Genomic DNA, 24,723 nt, shown 5'->3' on the forward strand with positions numbered 1-24,723 from the left:
AAGAAGACATACAGATGGATAACAGGCACATGAAAAGGTGTTCAACATCACTAATCTTCAGAGAAATGCAAATCAAAACTACCATGAGATATCACCTCACAACAGAATGACTATCATCAACAAGACAAAAAACAAGAGTGCCCTGGTGTACAATGGGTTAAAGATATGGCATCGTCACTGCTGTGGTTAAGGTCACTGCTATGCAGCAGGTTCAGTCCCTAGCCCAGGAATTTTCACGTGCTACAGCATAGTCAAAAAAAAAACAAAAACAAAAACAAAAAAGACGAGAAACAACAAGTGCTGCTGAGGATGTGGAGAAAGGTGTTGCACTATTGGTAGGAATGTAAATTGGTGTAACCACTATGGAAAACAGTATGGAGATTCCTCAAAAAAACTAAAAGCAGAACTACCACATGATCCACCAATTCCATCTCTGGTTGTTTACACAAAGAAAACAAAAACACTAATTAAAAAAGATATACGCATGCCTATGTTCATTGAAGCACTATTTACAATAGCCAAGATAGGGAAACAACTTAAATGTCCATCAATAGATGAATGGATAAAGGAGATGTATACATTTATACACACACTGGGATACTACTCAGCCACTTAAAAAAAATGAAACCTTGCCGTTTGGACCAATGTGGATGGACTTGGGGGGTATTTGATAACTGAAATAAGTCAGAGAAAAATACTGTATAATTTCATTTATATGTGCAATCTAAACAAAACAAAACATAAATAGACTCATAGATACAGAGAGCAAACTGGCAGTTACTAGAGGGGAGAGAGTTGGGAGGATGGACGAAAGGAGATTAAGAAGTAGGAACTTCCAGCTATAAAATAAGTAAGTCATGGGAATGTAATGTAGAGCATAGGGAATATTATCAATAACATTGTAACAACCTGTATGGTGAAAAATAGTAACTAGACTTATAGTGGTGATCATTTCATAATGTATAAAAATATTGAATCACTATGTCATACACCTGAAACTAATATGTGTTACTTATAATTAAAGAAAATTTTAATTTAATTTAAAAATAAAATAGTTCATATTTTGAGATGAGTTAGTCTACAGAGCTCATCCTGGATCTTAAAGTAAAATAGTTCAAAGGTGCAGAAACAAAATGGCAATGAAGATTTGAGGTAATGTTCCAAGATTTGACTATTTTTGCCTGTTCTATGTGTAACCCATACTTCCTACTTTTTGTTTCTAACCATTCTTCCTGTGAACACTTCTAACATGCTGACAGATAAGTCTAGTTACCATTCCTTTCATTGCTCACCATGTTTAGCAAGCACTTCTATCTCCTGCCACAGCAAATGCCATGGAGCTGATGTCAAGATGACAAGGCTGCTGGAAAGAATGGCTCTATTCTTGGTTTACCCCTTCTTAGAATGACAGGACCAAGGTGCATGTCCTTGGGCCCAGAGATGGACAACACCATCGGCACGTGGCCCTATCAAGTTTTACTCACTACCTTCCCACCCCCTTCCTGCAAGGCTCAGACATCAGGCCGTAGGAGGAGACAACCTGGCTGATGGTCCCAAACCTCTCTCCTCTAGTGGCCAAACCTTTATTTCTGGGTCCAGCTTGTGTCCAGCTGCCTTGCCTGTCAGAACAAATTCTCACCAAAGACACCCCATGTTATAAAGATAGGCTCATATGCCATCTCCTCAGATAAGACCAAACCAGTCAGAGATACACCTACTTGGGATGATAGGATTTTTTATCTTATTCCCACTTACTTTAGCTACTTGATGAAAATAGGTTCAGCCTCATAACAAAACCTTGGAGGAAGTTAATGTCCATTTTTATTTGGTTTAAGAAAAAGCAAGGGAAGGAGAGAGGGAGGGAAGAAGGTCCGTCCTATCAAACTATAAGTTTTCCCCAAGTAAATGGTAGAAATATTCTATCTGTATAGTCACTATGCCTAGATCACTGTTCCAATTTCAAATATTTTGTTCCTTTTTTTGTTGTTTTTTTTTTTTTTTTTTGCTATTTCTTGGGCCGCTCCCGCGGCATATGGAGGTTCCCAGGCTAGGGGTCCAATCGGAGCTGTAGCCTCCAGCCTACGCCAGAGCCACAGCAACGCAGGATCCGAGCCACGTCTGCAACCTACACCACAGCTCACGGCAACACCGGATCCTTAACCCACTGAGCAAGGGCAGGGACCGAACCCGCAACCTCATGGTTCCTAGTCAGATTCGTTAACCACTGCACCATGACGGGAACTCCCTGTTCCTTTTTTACTAAGCTACAATTCTCATATTTGATGAAGGCTTTTCCATGTGTATGCCACCATTTAGTTTTTAAGTACCCTGAGAAATAGATATTATTGTGGTCTCACTTTTCAGAAGAGATAATTAAATAGTCCCTCTCATCTGTCATCACCCTCTTCCTTCACTACTAAATTTTAACCTTTCCAGGTAAGTCATCATTTTCTCCAGGAAGACTTACTGACATCCTTGGCCTAGAGAGACAGCTCCAATTCTCTGTTCTAGTTCAGCAGAGTGCCAGTTGAACAGAAGGAGACTGAGGTGGTAGAAGGCCCATAAACAAATTTACCTCAAGCCTTGAGCTGTCCCATTCATTCTCCCCAGTGTTGAATGAATAATATCATTTTCTGTGTGTACCAGGATATGCAAAAGGCTAAGAAGCCCCACCATAGAAGAATGGCTAAGAGCATGGGTTTGGAAAGACTACTTAGCTATGTAACCTTGGACAGTTATCTAGGTATTAGTTTCCCCATCTGGAAAAAGGAGATAATAGACTTATTTACTGCCATGTAGACTATCTTATTTGCCTTTCAAAACAGTATAAGTACTGTTAGTTTTCCTGTCCTATGGAGAGGAAGCTGAGGCATGGAAGGTGAGAGTCATACAGATAATTTGTTTGAACTTCACATTAACAGTATAAGGCCTATGATGTAAGCCCAAGCCCAGGGGTTACCTCTATTGTGCAGCCCATTAAGGATCCAGTATTGTTTCTCTGGCAATTCAGGTTCCATCCCTAGCCTAGTGCAGTGGATTAAGGATCTGGCATTGCCACAGCTGTGGCTCAGATTAGATCCCTGGCCTGGGAACTTCCATATGCCATGGGTGCACCCAAAAAAGAGAAAAAGAGAAAAAACAAGCCCATATTTGATTGAAACCACTACACTACACTATATGGGAAAAGAATCTGAAAAGGAATGGTTATAGATATATGTATAACTGATTCACTCTGCTCTATACCTGAAGCGAATACAACTTTGTAAGTCAACTATATGTCAATAAATATCTTTAAAAATAATTAGATTTGATAATCTATGTGTAAATGATGTTTATGGCTCAGAATTGTAACTGAAGAGCAAAACAACCAAGTACCCTTTCTGTTGCCCTGCAGGGTGTACTGAGAGGTACCAGCTCAGAGAACTGAGCTTACCACCCACTATCACCTGCCCCACTATCTCTACCACCCCAGTATCAGGGGACTTGCAGCCTTGCCTCTATATAATCAGAGCAAAGAAAAACATTTGGGGAGATAAACATTGTGGTTATACTGCTGGGAGAGGAGGTGTCAGTTTCCCAGCACCCTTTGCTGGAAAGATGGGTTCTGCACTTGACCATGGTCCCAAGAATTGGCTGGCAAGTTTAGGCCACAGAAGGTGGTTAGAATTAGGAGCTACGTCTTGTTGTACCTGGCACTGCATGGTGCACAGAGAAGCACTTGTGTCAAGGTAGTAGTTCAGTAAGACAGGTAAACCTTGCACGGGTTCATCAGTGCTTAGGGAAGTGGCACTGGAGTGAGTCTCTCCTTGATGGGGCATAGTGAAGCCCCCTCACGCCCTCACCTATGGAATATGGAAACTGTGATGCTTTTCCCATGGAACTGTCATGGACACTAAATGAGATTATGTGAATGAGATTCTCTCTGTAAAGCAGATCCACAATTAATGCTAGCTCTCTCGCCACACTTCTGCTACCCAGTGTTTAAAGCCTAGATAAATCCTTTGAATCTGGGAAGAGAGGTAGCTTTTCATAATGTCAGATTCAACTTAAAAAGAAAAGTCTGTGTTTGCCAACTTCTATCTCCCTGGATTACCAAGCAGAGTCTGAAATTTATTAACCTTTTTTAGTCATTTGTGAGCACCAGCAAGAGGACTTTTTTGAATAATCAAAAAACCTTCCCGTTCTGGCAGCCAAATAAAAGGAGGCCAGGTGTTCAGGATTAAAAATGCATTACCCCCACCACTGACTTTCTGAGGATGGTGTCAAGTATTTTCTCTTTCAAAATATGTACCAATTCTAAAGCAGAGAAAGCCAAGGGGGAAGTGAACAGAGATGATAAGAGGACCTCAGGAAAAACGGGGGTGGATGGGAAAACAGAGGCTGGAAAGTGGCGGAGAGAACATGGAGGAGAAATCTATTTTTAACCAGTTATAGTCCTCTTCCCTCCCCTTCAAAATAGATCCTCTTCCTGCCCACAGTGAATTGAGTGGATGGTATCGGGCGTCCCATTAGTATATCTATTTGGAAGCACGGATATTGTGTATCTTTTGGGCAAAGTTGTGCAGGCCTTTCAGATACAAAACCACCAAATTTCCTCTAGAAATATTTCTAAGAAAAATGTCCGCATCCACACTATCATTTTTTAAAATTATCCTCAGCACAAAGTTAAGGCTATTTTCTTTAAGTAAAACTAAGATAATTTCTGGCTGCTAATAATACTACTAGCATTTTGAGTGTGTGCTCTCTGTGCCAGGCACCATACTAAGCTCTGGACACTCATAGGAGCCTTTTGGCAGACAGGGAAAATTGAAGCTTGGGAGGCTAGACACCTGAACCAGAGCCACAGAGCTCCCATGTGGTAGAATTAGGATTTAAACCCAGGTCTACCTCCAAAGCCTGACCTTGTCACCTCTACCCTATTATCTGCTTTAGAAACCTTCAGTGGCTGCCACTCCATCACCCATGCTAAGCTGTGATGCTGACTGGAGGAAGAAACTCAGTCCATGGGAAAGGCAAGAACAAAGGTACAGCATAGGTTGTAACAGAAGGGATTGTATTGCCAACAAGCCCTTCAAACTTTGTACATAACAAGCTCACAGTGCATCATGAGGCCGTTTTGAGGCACAAGGATTACTTTGGAAAGGCTTCTGTAATTTGAGTTTAATAAGATGAAATTAGACCCAGAATCCTCAAACAAACCCATTTCAAAACTACAATACCCCTGGAAATGAGCACTTCCATTAGATTTGAGACCATTACGTATCCATCCCTCTGCAAGGGAAATAGATGCTTTTATGTTGGAACAAATACAAAACATCAGTACGTTTTCATCCAGTACAATTTCCTATACTTTTATCCAATTTCCCAATTTTGTCAGATATTCGAAACTGAACTAAAGCTCTCCCCTTGGCCCAGTTTCTAATTCACTTTAACTTGGCAACAAAATTATTACTGGGTTTTTATCATTGGCCTATTTCTTAGATAGGCTTCCCTATTTCAACAAGATGTCAAAAAATATGAAGACCTGTCCCAGAAACAGACTTTTGTTACTTTCTCTATAATATAATCATTGACTCTTTTTGCTATTTTTGCTCAAAATGTGAACAAAAATATAAAGGTGATCATTAGACAATTACAAATCCACTACAAACAATAGCTTCTAGTACTTAGGTAATGAGAAATGTCTCCAGGGATCTACCTCCAAAGCCTGACCTTGTCACCTAGAGATCATAAACAAAGGGTATTTGGTAACAGATTGAGATTAAGCAACCTAAATATAAAAGAAATAATTCCCCAATCTTATGTGAATGAATGTTGCATACACCACAATTAGAAGTTTCTCTTTTTTTTTTTTTTTTTTTTTTTTTTTGCCTCTATAACCAACTTGTATGTGACAATCAGCAGTTACTTCTCATCCACGTTAACTGTCTGTAGATTGTTGAAAGTGGTGACAGGTACATAGGTGACCACTGTATAGAGCTCGTTTGACGAGTCTTCATCTTCGTTACGTTTTCTGGACAACCGCACACGGATCTGGTATGGGACATTCCTTATTCCTTTGGCCCAGATGGCTTTGTTGAGCCTGGTGTGAATGCACACATCCGGAGTTCCCATCTCCTTCATGGCAAATTTCTGGATTTCTTTGAGTGCCCGAGGGGCACGCTTCTTAAAACCCAGGCAGTGGATGTGCTTGTGAATGTTGATCGTGTACTCCCTGGTCACCACCTCGTTGATGGCGGACGGGCACTTCTTCTCCCTACCCTTCTTTGCCAGAGCCATTTGCCCTGGCCCTGGTTGGAAAGCTTCATATTTTTAAAATGCAAAAAAATGTTTTCAACCCTTGAGCCATCCTCAGTTATTCAAAAAAACCTCAGTTAAACATACTTATTGTGTATATATACAGTTACTATTTATAAGATATTCTTTAAGACATTATTGGGGTACTGGGATAAATAATAAGTACATGGGCCACTACCTTCAAGAATCTTTCCGAATTAGAGATTGGAAGAAATGTACTTGCAACTACAATATAAAGAAGTATGTAATGAGTGCCAGAAAGAAAGGTACAAAGCATTATGGGAGTTCAGAGGAAGAAGGGAAAGTCTCTCTGAAACGGGTCAACAGATAGTACACAGGCACCCCCATCTTCAGTGCAGCAGTATTAATAATAGTCAAGATACGGAAACAATGTGTGTCCATCAACAGATGAATGGATAAAGATGTGGTACCTATATATATTAATAATATCTCATTGTGTGTGTGTATATATATCATTATATATATATTGTATATACAATTTTATATGTTTATAATGAGATATATGTATATACTATATATATACAGATATATATATTATACACAATGCGATATTATTTTATGCAATGAGATATTATTCAGCCATAAGAAAGAATGAAATCTTGCATTTAAAACATTAATGGACATTGACAGTATTATACTAAGTAAATTAAGTCAGAAAGAAAAAGACAATAACCTTATGATCTCACTTGTATGTGGAATCTAAAAAAAAAACAAAAACAAAAACAGGGAGTTCCGTCATGGCTCAGTGGTTAACAAATCCGGCTAGGAACCATCAGGTTGCACATTGGATCCCTGGCCTGGCTCAGTGGGTTAAGGATCCAGCGTTGCCGTGAGCTGCGGTGTAGGTTGCAGACGTAGTTTGGATCTGGCATTGCTGTGGCTCTGGTGTAGGCAGACAGCTACAGCTCCGATTAGACCCCTAGCCTGGGAACCTCCATATGCCGCAGGTGCATCCCTAGAAAAGACAAAAAAAAAAAAGACAAAAATAAATAAATAAATTGTTCTCTTAAAAAATAAATAAATAAATAAAAAACAACGGCAAAAAATTAAACCCATAGATACAGAAAACAGATTGGTGATTGACAGAGACAGGTAGTATGGGTGGAGAAAATTAGTGAAGGGAGTGAAAAGGTACAAACTTCCAGTTTGTAAGTCATGGAATGTAAAGTACAGCATGGGGACTATGGTTCATACTATTGTAGTGCACAGTTGAAAGTTGCTACAGTTTTATATCTTAAAAGATCCCATCACAAGAAAAAAAAATCTGTAATTTCACTATGTAGGTGACAGATGTTAACTAGATTTATTGTGGTTATCATTTTGCAACATATGCTAATATTTGATCAAATATCAAATCAATTTTCCATATGCCTGAAACTAATATAATGTTTTCATTTTTTGTCTTTTTAGGGCCACACCCTCAGCATAGGCATATGGAAGTTCCCAGGCTAGGGGTCAAAATGGAGCTGCAGTTGCCAGTCTTTGCCACAGCCACAGCAAACCGGGATCCAAGCCATGTTTGTGACCTACACCACAGCTCACAGCAACCCCGAATCCTTAACCACTGAGCAGGGCCAGGGATCGGACCTATATTCTCATGGATATTAAATTTGTTACTGCTGAGCTACAACAGGAGCTCTATGAAACTAATATAATGTTGTATGTCAATTACACTTCATTAAAAAAAAAAAAAAAAGGAGATGGTGGGAAGACCATTCCAGGCTAAGGAAACACTTGAGAAAATATCACACCTGTCTGAGAATGTCCCTTGGAATTCATGATGGGAGATACAGTGGGGCTGTTACTCTAAGGTAGGGTCACGGAGAGAAAATCCAGGCCCAGGAGTGTGGATGTTATAAAATTGGAGAAATATAGATTCACTAGGTATAACCAATATTTCATGTTTTGTCTATTTTTATCTATATACGGTATCTCTTTAAACACCTTTTCTGAAGTATAAATGACATACAATCAACTGCACATGTTTAAAGTATAAAATTTAGTAAGTTCTGAAATATACACCCATGAAACCATCACCACAATCAAGATAATGAACATATCAATCATCCCCAAAGTTTCCTTGTGCCCCTTTGTAATCTCTCCCTCCTGTCCCATCCTTGGCAACTACCAAACTACTTTCTGCCACTATAGGTTAATTTTTGTCTTCAAGAATTTTATATAAATGAAATAATACAGTAAGGACTCTTTGCTCTAGCTTCTTTCACTCAGCACAATTTTTTGGGTTCATCCATATTGTTGGGTGCATCCATAGTTTGTTCCTTTTCACTAACAAATGATATCCCATTATATTGCTATCCTATATATATTGCTATATATATATAAATATATATATATATATATATCTCCTATCCTACATATATTTCTATCCTATAGTTTGTTTTTGTTGGACATTTGTTTCTAGTTTGGGGCTATGACAAATAAAGCTGCTGTGAATATTCACGAACACATGCCTTCATTTCTCTTGGGTTAACACTTAGTGGTAAAGGGGCTTGGTCATATAGTAGGCTATGTTACACTTTTTAAATAACTCCCAAACTATTTGCCAAAGTGGCTTCCCACTTTATATTCTTGCTAGCAGCATATCAGAATTCCAGTCATTCCACATCCTTGCGAAAACTTGGCATGGTCACTGCTTTTTAATTTTAGACATTCAGTAGACATGTGCTGGTATCTTATTGTGGCTTTGACTTGCGTTTCCTCAATGACTAATGATATTTCATGTTTTTAGTTGCCACTTTTACAGCTCCTTTGATGAAGTGTCCATTCAAATCTTTTGTCCATTTTTAAATTACTATTATTATTGAGATTTTAGCATTCTTTATACATTCTGGATATAAGCCTTTTATCAGATATATGATTTACAAATATTTTCTCCCAATCTTTGACTTGTCTTTCAAAGAGTAGAAATTCTTAATTTTGATGAAGTCTTTTTTTTTTTTTTTTTTTTGTCTTTTTTTTGCTATTTCTTTGGGCCGCTCCCGCGGCATATGGAGGCTCCCAGGCTAGGGGTCGAATCGGAGCTGCGGTCACCGGCCTACGCCAGAGCCACAGCAACGCTGGATCCGAGCCGCATCTGCAACCCACACCACAGCTCACGGCAACGCCGGATCGTCAACCCACTGAGCAAGGGCAGGGATGGAACCCGCAACCTCACGGTTCCCAGTCGGATTCGTTAACCACTGCGCCACGACGGGAACTCCTGATGAAGTCTAATGTATCAATTTTCTGTGTGAATTTTTGCTTTTGACATCTCATCTAAGAAATCTTTGTCTAACTCAAGGTTACAAAGATCTTCTCTTATAGTGTCTTCCTGTCTTATGGTTTCATATTTAAGTCTTTGATCTATTTTGAGTTAACTTTTTGATATATGGTACAAGGTAGGGATTGAAGTTTTTTGGTTTTTGGGTTGTCTTTTGTTTTGTTTTGCAAATGAACATCTAATTGTTCCAGCATCATTTGTTGAAAAAATTGTCCTTTTTAACCAAATTGTCTTTATACCCTTGTCAAAAATCAATTGGCCGTATATGTGCAGGTCTATTTCTGAACTCTTTATTCTGTCCCATTGATCTATTTGTCTTCCCTAATGCCAATACCACACTGTCTTGAGTACTACAGTGTTATAATAAGCCTTGAAGTCAGGTAGTGTAAGTCCTCCACATTTGTGCTCTTATTTCAAGGCATTTAAGCTATTCTAGGTCTTTTGCATTTCCAAATAAATTTTAGAATCAGCTTATCAGTTTCTACCAAAAAAAAAAAAAAAAACCCTTCTAGGATTTTGATTTGAGATTGTGTTGAATTTATGTTCTAATTTAGAGAAAACTATCTTAATTATATTGTCTTCCAATCTATAAACATAATATATCCCTCTATTTTGCTTATTCTTTGATTTCTATAAACAGTGTTTTGTAGTTTTCCATATACTGGCTTTTCATGTCTTTTCCCAAATTAATCCCCAAGTATTTCATATTTTTATGTTATTACAAATTATTTCAATGTCTGATTGGTCATTGCTAGTATATTCAAATACAATTGATTTATATATGATCATATATCCTACAATCTTGCTATAAAGTCACTTATTGGGAGTTCCCATTGTGGCGCGGTGGAAACAAATCCAACTAATATCCATAAGGATGTGTGTTCGATCCCTGGCCATGCTCAGTGGGTCAGGGATCTGACATTGCTGTGAGCTGTGGTGTAGGCTGCAGACATGGCTTGGATCTGCACTGCTGTGGCTGTGCTCTAGGACAGCAGATGCAGCTCCGATTCGACCCCTAGCCAGGAACTTCCATGTGCCTCAAGTGTGGCCCTAAAAAGAAAAAAAAGTCACTTACTAGTTTTAGGAGCCCTTTTGTAGATTGCAGAGGATTTTCTATATAAGTGGTTGTTATCTGTGAATAATGAGAGTTTTACTTCCTTTTTTTCCAATCTGGATGCCTTTGGGGACGCCATACTCCCCCCAAAGAGGATGAGGTACCTGACATTGCTGCCTTACCATGCAAGAATTTCTCAAAGGCAAGGGCAGGTGGCTGCCTCTCATTATTAGGCTAGCTGTGGAGACCCCAAATCTCTTCAATACTCAACTCTTAAGTTGGCCCTTCCATTGACTTTGGTTTCTAGAATATAAATATTTCCACATATATGTGCCCACAGTATTTTCTTAAAGACTCTTCATTAAGTTTGCCCAGCCCATCCAGGAACCAACTCTCCTCAATTCCATTCTAATCACTGTAAGTATACAGCCTTGGTCGTCTCTCCAGTTTTCCCATCTCTTATGGCGAGTTTCTCCTCAAAAGCATTTGATATCTTTGCCAAATCACTTCAGTTGGATCCATTTTAACCGATATGACATTTTCCAATAATATTAAACTCCAAAAATTTTAAGAGTTTTATCCACTAATTCCCAGACAGCATATATTTATCAATATAAAAAAAAAGTTTTAAAATTTGTAACACAGAGTTCCCGCTGTGACATAGTGGGTTAAGAATCTGACCACAAGGGCCTGGTTGCAGTGGAGGTATGGATTTGATCCCCAACTAGGCGCGGTGGGTTAAGCAGCATAGGTTGCAACTGTGGCTCAGCTTCAGTCCTGGCCCCAAGAACTTCCATATGCCATGGATGTGGCCATTAAAAAAAATTGTAACACACTCTCCCCTAAACAGTGATGTTTGTTGGCCTTCTCAATAAAAGAGACAACTCTAGAGATTCCTCTAGGATAAAGATATCTTCCCCAAAGAAATCTGCAAATTCTATCACCAGAAATAAAAGGTGCTAATGACTGTGAAATAACAACTTATCCTAATTTTTTTAAATGATTACAAGAGTTACCTGGTTGCATAATGGTTAAGGATCTGGTCTTATTACTGCAGGGTTCAATTCCCTGGGCTTGGAACTTCTGCACAGCCAGATAAATAAATAATTTTAAAATGTCTACAGCTTAGTTTCACTGGACAAACCTCAAAAGCAGTTTTTCCAAAAGTAAAAGGAATGTTTTTAAGAAGATGAATAAATTAAGTGACTTGAAGAGTAAATGAGAGTTGGAAAGAAGGTAGAGTCAGAAAGATCAGTTACTAGACTATTGTAATAACTACTTCATATATAATAAAGATGTGACCTAGAAATAATAGTAACAATGCAAAGAAAATTATGAAGGTATGAGATTTTGAATAGAGAGATAAAATAAGATTTGGGAAGTGAACTGTGAGCACAAGGGATGGAAGGAAGTTAAAAATGGCTAAATAGTGGAGAAAGTTGTAGCATGCCTTTAGAAGAAAATGGTCAGTACAAGGAAAATATGATAAAGGGAAAATCTGGGTGACCTGTTACATGGTGAACATGTCAGTCTAGGTGGAATATTGAGAGGCAGTAATAATCACTGAGGGAGAGTTGGGTAGCAATCAAGAACCCTGAATCCCAGTTGTGGCACAGTCACTAATTCACTGGGTGACAGTGACAGGCACTATTACAACCTGCCCCAAATTCATTTTTCACTGCACCTTCTTCCTTTCTAATGTAAAAGAAACTAGATTTAGTTTCTGCAGCTATGTAACTTGGTAATACCGTTTGCTTCAGAGGAGGCTGGACTCAGCCTCAAAAGCTGAATTCTTATTGGCCCAAGTCAATCACGTGTCACATTCCTAGGGCGTATCACAAGTCTGGCCAATGAGGCATAAAATGAAAGTTGGCTGTGGGCTTAGGGTAGTGAACACTCACTCTTAAGAAGAGCCACAGCGGAAGAGAAGTTCTCTTCTTTGAGTGGACTTTGTCAGGTTTGAATAGGACACTAGGAATTGTAATAGTTATCTAACCACTAGGAGCTGACCTGTGGACAGACCAATGGGCTGAGGATGGCAGAGCCACTAGAGAGAAAGAAACTGGGCCGTCACCGAACTGCTCCATTAACCAACCCTAGCACACCATCCATTTGTACTTGTTCTTATGCAAGATCATACATTTAAGCCAGTTCCATTGGGATTTCTGTTATTTGAAGATGAAGCCATCCTTACTGACCCAGCAGCTCAGTTTACCCTCCACACCTCCATCTCTTTCCCTGTAAATTGAGAGTGGTCTAACAACTCTACCAGGTCTAACCACCATGATTTTATTATTACACATAGAGATAGATGTTAAAAAGGAAGAATGTATTCTAGAGATTAAGCCCTTGTCAGTTGCATCATTTGAAACTATTTTCTCCCATTCTGTAAGTTGTCTTTTTGGTTTCCTTTGCTGTGCAAAAGCTTTTCAGTTTGATGAGGTCCCATGGGTTTATTTTTGCTCTAATTTCTATTGCTTTGGGAGACTGACCTAAGAAAATATTCATGATGTTGATGTCAGAGAGTGTTTTGCCTATGTTTTCTTCTAGGAGTTTGATGGTGTCCTGTCATATATTTAAGTCTTTCAGCCATTTGGAGTTTATTTGTGTGCATGGTGTGAGGGTGTGCTCTAGTTTCATTGCTTTGCATGCAGCTGTCCAGGTTTCCCAGCAATGCTTGATGAATAGACTTTCCTTTTCCCATTTTATGTTCTTGCCTCCCTTGTCAAAGATTAATTGACCATAGGTGTCAGGGTTTATTTCCGGATTCTCTATTCTGTTCCATTGGTCTGTCTGTCTGTTTTGGTACCAGTACCACACTGTTTTGATGACTGTGGCTTTGTAGTATTTCTTGAAGTCTAGGAGAGTTATGCCTCCTGCTTGGTTTTTGTTTCTCAGGATTGCTTTGGCGATTCTGGGTCTTTTGTTGTTCCATATAAATGTTTGGATGGTTTGTTCTAGTTCTGTGAAAAATGTCATGGGTAATTTGATAGGTATTGCATTGACTCTGTAGATTGCTTTGGGTAGTATGGCCATTTTTACAATATTGATTTTTCCAATCCAGGAACATGGAATATCTTTTCATTTCTTTACATCTTCTTTGATTTCTTTGATTAAAGTTTTATAGTTCTCGGCATATAGGTCCTTTACCTCTTTGGTCAGGTGTATTCCAAGGTATTTGATTTTGTGAGGTACAATTTTAAAAGGTATCGTATTTTTGTATTCCTTTTCTAATGTTTCATTGCTGGTATACAGAAATGCAACTGACTTCTGAATGTTAATCTTATATCCTGCCACTTTGCTGAATTTATTAATCAGTTCAAGGAGTTTTGGGGTTGAGTCCTTAGGGTTTTCTAGGTATAGTATCATGTCATCTGCATACAGTGACAGTTTGATCTCTTCTCTTCCTATATGGATGCCTTTTATTTCTTTTGTTTGTCTAATTGCTGTGGCCAGGACTTCCAAAACTATGTTGAAGAGCAGTGGTGAGAGTGGGCATCCCTGTCTTGTTCCAGATTTGAGTGAGAAGGCTTTCAGTTTTTCCCCATTGAGTATTATATTTGCTGTGGGTTTATCATAAATGGCTTTGATTATATTCAGGAATGTTCCCTCTATACCCACTTTGGCGAGGGTCTTGATCATGAATGGATGTTGAACTTTGTCAAATGCTTTTTCTGCATCTATTGAGATGATCATATGATTTTTGACTTTTTTTTTGTTAATGTGGTGTATGATGCTGATTGATTTGCGTATGTTGAACCATCCTTGTGAACCTGGGATGAACCCAACCTGGTCATGAACATCTAGAGAACAGTCAAAAATACAGATAAAGGAGCCATCTGTGTATTAGGAGACTTACAGTCTCAGAGGTAAATGATATTGCCAAGTGAATCTTCCTGACTGCTGCATATATTAACAATAACAGTTCATTTTATCCTCACAACATTCTGTAAAGTTGGTATCATTTCCATTTTCAATGAGCAAATCAAGACACAAAAATCAAGAAATTAGGAACGAACAACGTCCCAGACTCTAAGAGAATATCAGGATTTCAGTATCACAAATCAGACCGGTCAAAGAGAAGACCAAGAAAAAGTAAAATACCTGCCTGATTAGGAGGTCTTAATGCTTTCAAGACAATAGTTTCTGGAAAGTCACAGGTGAAAGACAGGGTGAAAGAAGAGAGTACAGAGTGAGGAATGTCATAGAAATGAAGCCCACTTTTAGCAGAAGTCAGCAGTCAAAGAAAAGGGAAGGAATGAAACAGTACTTTGAAGGAGCAAAAGTTTAAGGGGAAAATAGTTTTGTTTTTTATATGTGAGGTGGAAAAGACCCCAGCATATTTGTAGGCGGAGAGAAAGGGGCCAATGGAGGAAAAGAGCTGAACGTATAGAAGAAGCAGTGTGTCTGTGACGGAGTAAGAGCTGAGGCACCTGGGAGAAAATATGCCCTTTGCCTTCCCTCTGCTGTCTGCTCCCTGAGCTCTGCTTGAAGCCAGGGCTCTGAGGGCTGATCGATGGCCAGACTAAGCTGATGTAATCACTGCTACAAGGTATTAATAATGAATGAATGTTATTTCTTTTATGCATTATTTTAATAGCCCTCTGTAAGAGGACCATTGGAAAAAGACCAACATTTCTTTCCAAAGGGTATTTTTAAATACATAATTACTACAGAAAAGTATCACTGCACAGTAAAAACCAATATTTATCCCATTCCCTTAGCAGAATATGACCTATAAAGATAAAAATATTAAAAATAAAATGGTCTTACACTGGGCCCCAAATTTCACTGTGAAATTACCTAGACCAAAATTACAGACAAAAAAATTCAAATAGAATAATAGAAGTTTCTATTTAGTAAGAACTTACTATATGCCAGGATTGATGCTAAGCATTTCATATATATCAACTTATTTATAACACTCTGTGAGATGAGTGCTATTGACTTGATTTTATGCTGAATGAACTGAGGCTCAATTTATATCCCTAAGATATAATTCTACTATTCTATACCAGTTTTTTTAAATGAAACAATTTTTCATCTATACTGTGTTAACCACATTCTGGGAAGTGCTAGATACCCAGTCTCATGGCAGCCATGTAAGTATCTGTTTTTATTATCTTTACTACAGAAGCAAATCCCAAGACCAGAAAACTAGCCATCTTTTCAACCAATATGCTCTAGTGCTATGAAGATTTTTAAAAAATAAAGTCAAGGGAAGATGCTTTGATTTATTTAACATATCCACTTCCTTGAAAGGAATAAAGTATAGTATAAATATCCAAGGATGAACAGGTAGGCTCTAGCACATAAGCTTATTAGCACAGTTAAAAATCTTATGAGTCAAAATCGAATGCAAATCATGAGACACTAAAGTGTGTGATATTTTTAGTACTTTCCCCTTTATAACATAATCAGTAGTTGACATTCCCAAGGAAAGAGAGTTTGCTCTCAATGCATTTCACTATTAGTTTCCAAATGCCCATTGGCTTATGCCTTTAAAAGGCCCTAGCTCATCAGTTTTCTCTGAATTCAAAAGTAATAACCAGAATAATCAGAAATACTGCAAAGCATCTTTCAGCAAATCGATGTCATTATTCCATTTAGTAGAAAGAAGAAACACTACATTAAAAAGCATTCTGAAGCTATACTGCTTTGGTTTATATCTAGGCTCTGCCACTTACCTGTGTGGTCTTTGGTGATTTTCTTTTCTTTGTTTTTTGTTTTTTGTTTTTTAGGGCACACTTGAGGCATATGGACGTTCCCAGGCTAGGGGTCAAATCAGAGCTACAGTTGCCGGTCTCTGCCACAGCCATAGCAACCTAAGATCTGAGCGGCATCTGCAACCTACACCACAGCTCACTGCAACACCAGATCCTTAACCCACTGAGGGAGGCCTCATGGATCCTAGTCAGGTTCATTACCACTGAGCCACAATAGGAGCTCCTGTTTGGTGATTTTCTCTCCCTCTCTGTGCCTCATACACACAACTGTAAAATGGGGATACAATGATGATTGAGTTAATATATGCAAAGCCTGGGGCAAGGTAATGGGCACCTTATAAATGTTAGCTGTCACACACACTTCACTGTTTATAACATCACTTGTGATGGCCGTGTTCTCTGTTTACTCTTACCTGGTTGGATAAATAAAAATTATAACCTTCTTAAGGCATATTTTCAGTGTTGTTCTGGAGCATCCTTGCAGAAAAAGATAATAAAACAAAAAAAACCTCTTTGGAAGCCTTTCCCTGCCTCTCTTTGCCATCAGGACTGGTTCCATCATTTGTGGGGCCAGTGAAAAGTGAAAATTAATTTTTAAAATTGTTCAAAAAATGTTAAGGATTCCAAGATGGCAACAGCATTAAGCCAAATGTGGACCCCCTCCACGTGCAAGACTCTGTGTGTAAACATCACATGCCTGTGAAGCTGGCCCTGCTTGGCATCTTTTCTTCGGTAAAAAGGCAAGACTCAGAGAGCTCTCTAACTTCACTCAATTGTCTATTTATTTCTTTAAATATTTGTTACTAATCCTACCTTGTCTAGGAATAGAAGAGTCAAAATCAAAATGTTCTTCAGAAAACCAACTTCCTATTCCAGGCCAAATATTTAGTATGTCATCAAACACAACTGCTCTCCTGAAGTATGGGAAAATCCAGCAGTCTTTGAGTTAACAAGGATTCTTTCTGTTCAGTGATCAGCTCAGAAACCTTTTCCTGGTTTGGGAACTGCTCCAGTCACCTCAAAGTAGGGGCAGAGCATCATTGAAGCCTGAAGTACAGGGGCAATTCCTTATCTCCAACCAACAGCATGAGTCCTAAACTAAGAACTAAAAGTTTTTATTCCCATTGAGAGAACCAATTGAATTTTTTAGCATGCTTTTCCCCTTGTGGTTTTTTGCAAGTTGATTTCTAAATCACTCAAGAATATGCAAGACTGAAATCTACTCATATTAGTTTTGTATCACTATTACGTTACCAGCATTAATGTCTTTTGAACATACACAGAAATGCCAAGCCCCCTTTCTTAATGAAGAACCTTGATGTTATTAGGTTCAAAGAGCATAAAAGTATAAGACTGCATTTCAAAAACATCTAATGCTTAGCCTAGATTTATCCCATATGTCCTTCCTCTGGGCGGCAGCAGGAAGAAACTCAATTGATAAAGGACCCACATGTTCACTCAGTCTCTGCTGAACCTTCTTTGAAATGACAGCTGGGAAAAAGCCACCATTTGTTTAATTTAGTTGCTCCATCAACTCAACCTAGCCCCCCCTTCATAATTCTCAGCAGTCTTGAATCTCCTGGAAGTGTTTAGAAGCAAGGCATCCATGATTTTTACAACTATTGGCAGATATTGATCATGCTTAAATCAGCTCATTTTCTCCTGTTGTTGTTTATCAGCATTTGGATTGGAGTTGTAATTGGTTAGGCCAAAGCTAGGAAGCTAGGCAGCCCTATAACCAAATCATGGAAAAGGCCAGGTTTCAGTTACTGAGGCAAAAGGAACCTTGAGTCCAAAGGTAGATCCAAAAGTAAGAGGATATGCAATATAGAAGAACCAGGAAAAGAGTCAAAGCAAGTCCAAATGCCAGGGCACATATCCAAGCAGCAGTGGGGCAGGTAAGCAAGAGAAAGCAGTGTAGCATGTGATGGTCAAGCAAGCAGTCCATACACAAATGGTGCCCCACTGTACAGAGCAAAACTTGTATAACTCAATCAACCCTGACTCAAGAATGCATCAGAAGGAAACTACTATTCGAGACAAAAAGTAGTGTTTGGAATGATGGTGGTATCTGTAGGACAACTTAGTGGTTGCACACAAAACAAAAGCTTGAGTACTGAGGACTCAGATCACAAAGATTAGAACATATAACAAGAGAGCTATTAGTATCTCAAAAAGCCATTGACCCAGAGCTTCTTGACCTGTTTAGGAAGAAGATTGGTCCCAGGAGATTCACTTGAATGAACCTGTAGGAAAAAGGAGTAATGACAAAGGTGGGGAGGGGTCAGCTCCTATTAGCTCATGAGAGCCAACTGTTAAAATTTAAAGAACTTTGCAAGCCAGCTGTTAAACACAGTCATTATTAAAAATTATGTTATCTAAACCATAAACTTTAAACTAAAGATATATTGGCGTTCCCACTGCAGAGGTGCAGGTTCCATCCCCATCCTGGCATGGTGGGTTAAGGATCTGGCATTTCTGCAGCTGTGGTGTAGGTCCCAGCTGTGGTTCAGATTCAATCCCTGGCCTCGGGAGTTCCCATTGTGGCACAGTGGAAATGGATCCAACTAGTATCCATGAGGATGAGGGTTCGATCCCTGGCCTCGCTCAGTGGGTTTAGGATCCAACATTGCGGTTGTAGGTGTAGCCTAGTGGCTGCAGCTCTGTTTGATCCCTAGCCTGGGAACCTCCATATGCCATGGATGCAGACCTAAAAAGACCAAAAAAAAAAAAAAAATATATATATATATATATGTATTTTTTAAGAAGGTTAATAAACCCTGAAACTCATCACTTCCTAATTATTTCACTGCATTTTACTGTTACCTGTTCTCTTCCAGTCATATAAGTCTATTATAACCATGTGGTGGAAGTATTTTTAGTGGCATAATACTGTGCATTTCTTCCCACATCCATGTTCAGTAACATCACATTGGTAGCTTGAAATTGGTTTTGACAGACAAAGAGTATGGTCAATAAAATTGTAATAACTTTGTATGGGGACAGATGGTTACTAGGCTTATCATGATGATAATTTCATAATGTATGCCAATGTCAAATCACTACATAGCATACCTGAAACTAATAATAATATTGTGCATCAGTTTTATTTCAATTATATGTGTGTGTGTGTGTGTGTGTGTGTGTGTGTGTGTAATTTTTAAAAAAGAAATTGGCTGTGACAGAAATATATATGCCACAGAAATCAAAAAAACACAAGTCAGGGCTTTTGACAGGGAAAGGAAAGAAGTAGCTATTAAACATGTACTAGCACACTTCTGGTTCGTGTCCACATTACACAGTTATGCATTTGAAAAGTATAATATCCATGGATGTGAAAAGGATAAAAGATTTCATGACTGCTGCTTGCAAATTCCTAAACCCAGCATATAGCAATCTTCAAACTCTGACCCCAATCTTCCTGTTCAGGTTTAGCCTAGACCCTCTATTTTCTGGCCCCATCCATCCTCCCACCAATAACATATGTTTTATCATGCCTGCATTTATTCAACAGTTACCAAGCTCCTACTGAGTACTGGCCACTATGCTCTGGATTGAGAATTCAGAACTGTAAGGAATCCCTCCTACCCTCAAGGATCTCACAGTTTAGAAAAGAAAGGGAAGCAACAAACACTTGCTTGTAATAGGGCATGGCAAGTGCCATGATAAAAACAGGCACATGTTCGTGCTTTGTGGGAACACAGGAGATGTACCCATAAGTAAGGGCAACAAGGACAGTTGAGCTGAGTCTTTACGAAGCAAAAAGCTTCAGTGACTAAGCGCATGGGTTCTTGAGTTGGATTTCTTGAGTTCAGAGCCCAGCTCCACTAGTATACTAGCTGGACAACCTTGAACAAGTTGCCTAACCTCTCTAAATCTGTTCTCTCATCTTCAAAACCAGAACTCCTTCACAGGGTTATTGGGAGGATTAAATAAAATAAATGTAAGGCATTTAGTGCAATGTTGATGATACATAAACACTTTAACAATGTTTTTCTTTATATTAAGTATTAGCAATATGAAGACAAGAGGACCAAGAAAGTTTCTGGTAGAGGAACCGGTGCATGCAAAAATCTAGAAGCATGAAAGAGTACAACATGTTTCCCCAGATGTATTTTTTAAAGCGACTCTTGCCCAAATCAATCAGGAAGTGGGAGTTTACCATCTTTTTTAAAAAATGGTTGCTCCTGTAACTTTCTTTAGCTATCACACCAGTTGTCAGACCCCCAAGTCATCTTGTACGTCTTCCTTCCACCCACTCTCATATTCATTCAGTCACCAAGTCCTGTAGGTGGGCACTTCTCAGCCAAAGAGAAGGGGTCCACTTCATATTTCCTGCCTGTATGGCCCAATACTTTTATAAAATACAATTTTAGAGGAAGAGTAAGTAGAAAAAAGAAAAATAAAAGCAAATACCTACAAAAAAAGTCCAATATTTTCATAGTTAGATTTCACAGTTGTAAAATTACTCCTTTACCTTACTGCAAATGTTTCTAAATTCTTTCTCTCAGTTTCTCTATTTGTCTCATAGAAGACTGGTAACAAACAATTCAAAGACTGTCCTCAGTTGGGGAACCATACTCTAAGAAGCATGCTGAACAACATAATACCTCCTTAGCATTCCTAAAGCACCCCACTCTCTTTCCTCGGTTCAGCCCATCGGGCTTTATCATCTCTCCTCTAAATAATAACCTTCAAGATGGGCTTACTACCTCTAGTGTCTTACAGCCTTACAATCTGTCCTCCACTTTATAGCCAACCAGATCTTTTAAAATTCCAGATCTAATTAATTTACTCTGCTGTCTAAAACCTGTCAATAATATTCCACTGCCTTGGGACAAGCCTAGAACTCCAGCATCTGGCCTTTGCCTCCTTCTCCAGTATCTCTCTTTTTTCACTACCACATCCTCCTCCAGGGCCCCACCATACCACACACACACACTTGCAGTCTGTGCTACAGGCATACCAGACACCATGAGCTGTGTCAGATCTCCATGCCTTGGTTCACATGAATGCCTCTACCTGAAACACCTTTTTTCATCTTCTCTACCAAAAAAAAAAAAAAGACCAAAAAATGTGCTTACTTCTTCATGATTCAGTTCGAGTCATATCTCTCTAAAATTTTTCTGACCTCATCCCTCTGCCCAGTCCCTCCCTGAGACCTGACCCCTCTTCCTTTGTGTATTCAGTACACCTGTATACATTGTGATGACTATAACATTTATCACACCTATTTAGGTTTATTTTCCTCGCCAGAACATAAGTTGTTCTTGCACAAATACCATGACTAGATTTCTTGGTATTATTTCACTAGCACAGAGCCTACACATTCACCAGCATAATGTAGGCACTTAAATGCGTGGAAAGATGGATGGATGGATGGATGGATGGATGGATGGATGAATAAATCTTTGGATGGATGGATGACAGATGATTAAATGATGAGAAAAAGTTAAAATTGAAAAGATACAAGAACCAGATCAAGAAGTGCTTTGCATATCCTGTAGAGGAATTTGGATTTTATCTTAAAGGCAACTGAAGAGTTTAAAGTATTTTAAATAGAAGCATGATAATAGCCCTTATTGGGTTTTTAAAAAATGAGTCTGGCAAGAGTATGATGTATGGATTGGGGATGAGAAGAGTATGATGTATGGATTGGGAACGAGCGTTGAGAGGCCAGTTCAGAATCTACTGCAGCAGTCCTGACAAGAAGACGGGGAAGAGAAGGCGAGAAGAGATATTTAGGGGATTGAAGTGTGTGAACTTTGTTGAGCAATATGAGTGGGGATGATAATTTCCACATTTTTGTCTTGGTTCATTGGTGCCAACTGTCGATCAGAGGAATGATTAAGGACAGGGTTTTGAAGGGAAATAACACATAAAACCGTTCCTTTCTGCTCAGTGCCAATTTCAAGGCTTTACACTTTTCTCAAGCTTCACAGAAGATGCCCAGCAGAGAATCTCACTTGTTCCTCCTTCAGGGAAAATAGCCGTCATCAAGCAAGAATCTCGCCATTTCCTTATTTCCACTGACTAACTAGTCTGCACCTTCCTCCCTTCACACCTCAATGGAAGAAATGGCCCCTCTGGTTTCATCCAACCCTGTGCCCTGGGACTTCAACCCCAGTGAGAGCCTCTTTTCAGTCTTTTAACCTCTCCCTCTCCACTCTTTCCCGCAGCACATAGCTTGCAAATGTTATTCATATTCCCTTCCACCTTTTGCTTATTTCTTGCTTTTCTTTAACCAACTTTCTTTAAGCTAAATCTCTGCTGTTAACTTCAAGTTATATTTGCAATACATTATCTTTATTAAAAGTTCAAAAATACATAGGATATGAAGGAGAGTTAATTTGTAATTCCACTATCCAGAAATAGTTCTTACTAATAGATTGGTATATTTCTAATAATTTTTATGCATATATACAAGTATGTATAACTATCTACTTTATACTTTTCACTTCAAATTGTATTTTGTCATGTTATTAAAATGTTTCCATTAACATCATTTTAAAGGATATGTAGGAGTTCCCGTCGTGGTGCAGTGGTTAATGAATCTGACTAGGACCATGAGGTTGCGGGTTGGATCCCTGGTCTTGCTCAGTGGGTTAAGGATCCAGCATTGCCATGAGCTGTGGTGTAGGCCGCAGATGCGTCTCAGATCTGGCATTGCTGTGACTCTGGCGTAGGCTGGCAACAACAGCTCTGATTAGACCCCAGCCTGGGAACCTCCATATGCTGCTGGTGTGGCCCTAAAAAAAGGGACAAAAGACAAAAATAAATAAATAAAGGATATATAAATAATCTATTGTCTATGTATTAATATAAATAATAGATTGTAATATAGTAATATATCTACTATATCATATCTATATATTAAATATATTTAATTATCCCTGTTGAATTTTTAAATTTTTCTAATATTTTGTGAAGATAAATAGCATGTGTATTATAAACATCTTTACTCTCATTTCAGATTATTTCTTTAGAATAAATCTCAAATCAGATTATTTCTTTAGAATAAATTCTTTGTGTCAAAGAATATAAACGCCTTTCAAGATTTCGATATATATTCCCAAATTGCTTTCCAGAAATGTTGTGCCAAGATACATTCCTATTCACTCTGCTTTTCCTAGATTTATTATCATTTTTTAAAATGAACTTTTTCATTTAATGATCAAAAATGGTATCTGATTATTTTATTCTGCATATCTTTATTAAAAATAAAGTAGGCCACTGAACTGTACATGTAAAAATTATTAAGATGATAAATGTTATGTGTATTTTACCACAATTTTAAAAATTTGAAAAAAGTAAAGTTGGGCATTTTTAATATATTTTAGTCATTTCTATTTTCTCTTTTGTGAATTATGTATTCATACCCTTTGTCCATTTAACTGTTGGGTTCAGTAGTTTTCTTATTGATTTTTATGAGTTCTTTATATATTAAAGGCATTAAATCTCTTGCTATCAAATGTACTGAAACAATTTGTCCCTATTACTTTTGTCATGTAATTTTGTTTATTGGCTTGGATGTTTATGGAGGGTAGTATGAGGCATTTTAAATTTTAATATATTCAAATCTTTTTATTTTGGGAAATTTCAATAGTTATGCTCAACAAGTCCTTCCCTAACCATCCACCAGGTAATCATTCATCTATATGATTCTATCACACATATTGTTCTCCAGTCTTAAAGATGAAAACACTCATTGTCTATCTCCAAGAACTCTACTAGCCAGTGGAGACAGACATATACACAGGTAAATACAAATGCATAAGAGACCAGGTAATCATTCATCTATATGATTCTATATGATTCTATTACAGATATTGTTCTCCAGTCTTAAAACAAAGATGAAAACACTCATTGTCCAGCTCCAAGAACTCTACTAGCCAGTGGAGACAGATGTATACACAGGTAAATACAAATGCATAAGAGACTGGTGAAGGATTGTTCATCTTACTTAATAGATGTTCATGACTAGGTCAGGGAACAAAATTTGCCTAAGGCAGCTCGTCTTCTAGTTTTATCATCATTAATTAATTTTGGACCATTTAACACATGCATAGAGCTGTGCTATTTCTAGAAATATATGAAATGGGAATATGATAGCCCATCTCAGCTAATCAGCCTCTTCTTCCTGGCTCTGGAGGTTTTAAAAACAGTGACTCATAAAATATTTCCCAGGCAACCGTCTATCCAGTCTTCCCACAAGTCTGAATTTGTCAGCCTGTCTCGATTTTATCTAAGAAATTAAATCTCAATTTTAGTATTATTAGCACTTTTACTGGCTTACCATTTTTAAAAGAGAACATGTAAATTATAATGAAGATAAATAAGAAATG

At 38.3% G+C, this 24,723-nt stretch overlaps 1 protein-coding gene and 1 pseudogene across 3 annotated transcripts in view; one reads left to right on the top strand and one right to left on the bottom strand.

Moving 5' to 3' along the window:
- LOC102164628 (uncharacterized) overlaps positions 1 to 24,723 on the top strand; it is a 248,232-nt gene that overhangs the window by 144,173 nt on the left and 79,336 nt on the right. For 2 of the 3 annotated variants that reach the window (XR_014803568.1, XR_014803567.1), the window contains one exon: positions 24,205 to 24,295. The gene's annotated coding sequence lies outside the window, so the exon portion shown is untranslated. Of the gene's footprint in view, positions 1 to 4,932; positions 5,025 to 24,204; positions 24,296 to 24,723 lie in introns of those variants that run through there. The other variant, XM_084956317.1, reaches the window with a different exon arrangement.
- LOC100625352 (large ribosomal subunit protein eL31 pseudogene) lies at positions 5,851 to 6,285 on the bottom strand (annotated as a pseudogene).

This window comes from Sus scrofa, chromosome 5, assembly GCF_054392235.1.
Source record: "Sus scrofa isolate SSC_HxYL_T2T_F1_AM1 chromosome 5, Sscrofa_HxYL_maternal_Yorkshire_Landrace_v2.0, whole genome shotgun sequence".
Lineage (NCBI taxonomy): Eukaryota > Metazoa > Chordata > Mammalia > Artiodactyla > Suidae > Sus > Sus scrofa.